Genomic DNA, 6,000 nt, shown 5'->3' with positions numbered 1-6,000 from the left:
TCGAATTAAAAGGTAAAATGAGCAGACTTCATTTTTGTCAGATGCTAAAGCAGTATTTCTCAACCATTTTTGTTCCACCTCACCACTTCAAATTTCCAGAAAAACATGTGCGATACACATACACACACACACCTTTATTTATTTATTAATTCATTCATTCCAAAGCAGTTTTAATCAAAACTGTATTGCAAGTCTTGTTCACTTGTTACATATTTACACCCCATCTTGAAAAACACTGCTTTAACGATTCTGCCAATCTAGCAACCTAAAACACTACTGCTAATAGAAATTCTGCCCCACTTTAACAATGTTATTCGCTGTTTACAACAGTGAGTTTTGGGATCTTTTCGGTTTGAACGGCAGTTTTTTTCTAGCGGTGTCATATGAAATTGTCACCCATAATTATGACCCTAGTATCGATCTATTGCATTTCAATCTGTTTTAGGGTTAGGGGTGGGGGGAAGGTTATATTTTTTTCTTCAGAAATGTAAATAAACCTAATCTGTTTCTTAAACGAGGGACATTTTCATACGGCACAGAATGTTTTCACCTCAATAGACGTCATTGATTGGTTGAAATTGCAGAATTTGAAGAAAAAAAACTACAAATATCTTACAAACTATAGAATTTTCTCAATAAAGCCAAGAGAAAAAGATGTTTTATAAACACATTCTACCAATATACGAAGTTTAAAAGTGTTTAGTTACGTAGAAATTATTTTAAAAAACTGCTGTTCAAACCGAAAAGATCCAAGTTTTGTCCTATTCTGCAGTAACTCTTCACAGATTGTTGTGAACCATCAGAAAATTAAATAATCATGGCCACTGAATTGGCAAACCGTGTCAGTGACGGGATACAAACCACCATCCACTCAGATGGTCATCTACTATCCTATACGCTTAGTCATCTATGCCTTCATTCAACACATATATCAAATATTCAACAAAAATTGTTTGGATGAATCCTTAATTGGAGTAGCATAATGTTGCCTTTCACTGTTGAGTCGTTTTAATAAGATATACTAAAGATCTCCATATGAAAACCAAATACAATTTTTCTCTCTTGTCAATCTCCCACCACTTTAATATTCAAAAATTTGGTGAATGCAATTGAAACAATATCAAATTAAATTAGAATAGTCATCTTTGTATCATACTAAATGTAAACACAGCAGAAAGGCATGCTACTAAGGTAGCATGAGAAAATCTCTTCATAGACATGTTGTGTTAAAAACACTATGTCAAAATAAAAAAAACGTTGTAGCAGTGACTCATGGGAACATTAAGCACATTTGACTCTTCTTGGAGCTTCTCAGTAACATGCACCCATTTTTCACATGATTGAATGAAATTTGTACCAAGAAAGTGAATAATTCATTGCAGAATGCTTACCAGGCTGTAAACAAATCAGTGAACACAAAACAGTATTAAATGAAAATTGTCATCTTTGTATCATATTAAATGTATATACACCATAGACAGGCATATTGTGGTTTTTGTCTGACAGAGAAATTTCCATAGATGTTTTAAAACACAATAAATCTATAATATAAATTGGACATGGGCGATCGTTGTATTCTTTCTTGTCTTGAGGTTCACAGCCAAACGGCTGGGGGAATTCGCTTGAAAAATGGCACACATGTGCAGACAGGTGCATAGACTGGAATGTGGTTTGTATTTTTTCCTAGCCCCCATACTTACCGAGAAAATCGATTAAAACTTTTCTAAATGAATTCCCCTCTTGGGTCCGCCATTAAAACAACCAGTTGCTCACACAGCCGGCATATACCATTTCGCAAGCAACAAGGGGAGTACAGGATGACAATCAGCCAAAACTTTCGCTATGCTGTCTCTCTTCTTTCGCCTCTTTGTGGGGTTAATAATCTTAATCTTTAGTTACAGTTTCTCATTCAAACTACAGAATAGGCAGAATTGCCGGGTTAAGACAGTAGGGAGCTTTGGCTGCTATTTCTACTAGGTCTATCTACCATGTACAGGTCTGAACTTAATTTTCATTCACATAGTTACATTTCAAAAATTTAATAATCTTTTCCATAAATCAACTATCGTAAAAATTTTATACGATGAGCATGCACACACACATCCATTTCATATATATTCTTTCAATTTCTGCTCTTTGCAAATAAAAGTTTTACAGATACAACTGCTTGTTTATAATTAAATGAATGTTTTAATGATTAGATAGAGGTCCAAAAGGATAGCTCTCACAAAAAGACTACATTCAAATTCATTCTTCACAATATTTGAAGCTGTTTTCTGATGAGTTGGGTGGGGGGCCACGAAATTTTCATACAGCTGGAGGATCCAATCGAAACAGAGGACCCGAAATGATAAGGTTGAGAAGCGCTGTTATAGATTAGGCCTAACCGAAAACAATCACAGCCACATCATCCAAACAGACTGGGTGAAACCAGGATTAGCTGCTAGTATATATATATAAATCAAAGGAAAGCAAACATCATCATAACAAATAACTGATGGGAATGTTAGACATGTTTCAGCCTTCTTGAAGGCTTGTCAATAATGTGTACCCATTTATTATATGCTTGAATGAAATTTGTGCCTATATTTCAATTTTGCAGATTAAAAATCATTGTCATCTCAATTTTCACCTCATTACTTTACTTCACCTTTCTCTAAACTTTCATCATTATTTTTCTACTCCTCCAGTTCTACTTCTCACCCCACTACGACAAGGTCATTTAAAGCCCTCCTAACTAATGAGAAAGTACTGGAAACAACAACAACAACTATGGTTGAGAGCGGGTTGCAAAATCAAAGGTTCTGTATATTTTAAATGGCTAATTACACTATGCTGCGAATAGGTACGACTCATCACTTTAAAACATGAAAAACAACACAACAAAACTTCAGCAAAAACAACAATGACACTTTTGTTTCACAAAGAATGAAAACTACATAAAATACAAGACGTTTTGCTTTTAATATCTTTTATTTCGCTTGGTTATGTTTTTTTATATTGTTTTATTCCTTTAAATAAAAATATATATTTATAAAATGGCAAAGGAAAAAAGGGAAAGAAATAAAAAACTAAAAGATATATGATAGCAAGGCAAAAAATAGTTTGTTCTTAGTTTGTTTTTCAAAATTCAAAATGACAGCTAAAATGGTTTGTAATTCTTTTGTTCTTTTACAGAATATTGTATTTTTAGATATTTTTGGGATGTCTCCTTCACTTTTTTTTTAATTTGTAATTTTTTTTTCCTCCTTTAATAATTTCTGTTCCATGATTTATAGTAGAGCAGTTTGTAGAAAATAAAAACTTTAAAAGTTGTGTGTGCATATGTGGGTGTTTATATCTGTGCATGTGTATATCTATATATACATAGACACACACACAAGTGAGCAAGTATATATATATAACATACATATATGACTGAGCATGTATATATACACATATATATATATATATATATATATATAAGCATATATATATACATTTACACATGTGCATGCATTCATTTATGTGACTATACACCCACGCATGTAAGTGCGTGTGTATATTTATATATATATATATATATATATAATATACATATACAACAGGCATATATACATATGGATGCACACACACACAAATATGCTTTTCTTCAGTTATATATATATATATATATATTCATACATATATGCATATTTACATACATGTATATAAGCATATTTTCATGAATATGGGTTTATATGCATATATATATATATATTACACACGTTATAAACAGATATATACATACACACACTGGAAGCTGCTTATAATAATCGTAGGCAATGTTATCAAACCAGTATTGTTAAAAAAATTTAATGGGTCCCAAACAATCTCGGAATATAGCTATATCTGTTTAATGTTATCAGTCAGTTATTGTTATGCCGCATACTCTGTCCCAAATGTAATCACAATAAGCAACTTCCACTGTATATAGATGCATACATAGAAATATGAATTCACACACACACACGATAGATTGATAATACATAAGATTCATACAGACAGACAGAGTGAATCAGAAGTCCCTTTTGAATTTAAAGATGTGTAAAATTCAATGCTAAAAGGCCTTTTGAACACTATCTTTTATGCACACACATATATACATATTTACATATATATATATACACACATTTATTAACATACATATGTATATACACTTATGCATATTCATATATTTATTCCTGTACATATTGAGGTATACACAAAGATATTCATACACATTTATATATAGATATATTTATAGGCACATGCATTTATATAGAGACATACATATACACACACATGCATGCAATATATATATATATATACACACACACACTCACACAGTTACGTACACATACATATATACATAATTATGTATGCATTCTATATTACATGTATACACATATATAAACACATACAAATGCATCTACCTATATATATATATATATATATATATATATATATATATATATATATGCATGTACCCATATACATATACTGATCAACACATGCATATACATATATATATATATTTACATTCACACAGACACATCTATACACATACAAATATACACTTTTTACTCAAGTACAATGCAATCTCGAATGCAATGCCACTGGTGCTTTTTCTGGCTACAAAATCAGTCACATATTTTTTTCCTATTACGCATTTTATGACTAAGTTTCTCAGTGTAATATTATTACCAGTTCAAATATGCTTGTGGCATGTTCAAACCCATAAGCAGGCCATTCACTGTTTCGTTATGCAGAAAATGCTTCACTATAGACAAAGGTGTAAATATACTCAAATCAGTACACCTAATCAATACACTATTTGTCTAGAGGGAGAAATTTTCTCCATGACAAAACACAGTAAATGGCTTGTTTACGAGTTCAAGCATATTTGAACTGGTAGTAATATTGCATTTACACACATCACTGCTTAATGCTTCCACTCTGTAACTAAGTTTTTGTTTTGACTAAATTCTTTTAACTTTTAACTTAAATTTCAAGATTTGCAGTCTTGGGAAGAGCTTTTTTATATGCATTTTAGTATATGGGTCGACACTTTTTTCACTATAAGCACATATCACTAATGTAACTGATGTACTTTAATCCAGTGATTATTAATGTGGGCTGTTGCAACCCAACGGGACCTTGTGAGCTCATACAGAGCAGCAAATATTAATTGGCATTATGGAGTAGTGCAGAATGTTTTAACAGGTTGTGATCTTTCTTCGGAATAAAATATTTAAACCAGGTCCAATACTCGCATTTTAACCCTTTAGTGTTCATATTTCTCTGTCAAATGTAATGCTTATTAATTCACATTATTTTGAATCAATCATGCATTATTTTGTATCTTTGACATTTTCACAATGTGATTGTTTATTCTTAGAATGACATAGTAAGAGTAGGTGTGACATGCCATATCTAGCCAGTTTGAACATAAGACAGGTTGAATATTTGGGCCAGATATTGTTTGATTGAATGCTAAAGGGTTAAACATGTTTTTCAAAAAAAAAACATCATTGTTGAGATTAGAAAATGAGAAGATTGTTTTATTAGTGAGAAGAAATGTGATTATATACCAAGGTCCAATATAATTTCATTATTTAAGTCATTGCCTTCTTCAATGATTTTCATGAAAATTTAACACAGCATGCACTAATCCACAAAGATATCTAAAAGGAGGCAAATAAATGAATGGGATAGCATAAGAAATTTGGTTTAATAAACTATTGTGTTTCTTTGATTAAAATAATTTGAAGCTTTTTTGTTTTGCCAAATTTGGTGAGGGGAGCTTATAAGAAACACTTTTCTGTGAAAGCAAACACTGAGCTACAAACAGTTAAGAACCAATGTCACTTCTCAATTAAATAATTACTTTTACATAATACAGTTTATAACCACATACCACCAGCATGCTAGAATTTACAATTGCCATTTGATCACTATATATACAGTGTTTCATAACTGAAGACAATAAAGTATATACAT

This window comes from Octopus sinensis, linkage group LG3, assembly GCF_006345805.1.
Source record: "Octopus sinensis linkage group LG3, ASM634580v1, whole genome shotgun sequence".
NCBI lineage: Eukaryota > Metazoa > Mollusca > Cephalopoda > Octopoda > Octopodidae > Octopus > Octopus sinensis.
Note: the sequence above shows the minus strand (reverse complement) of the source record.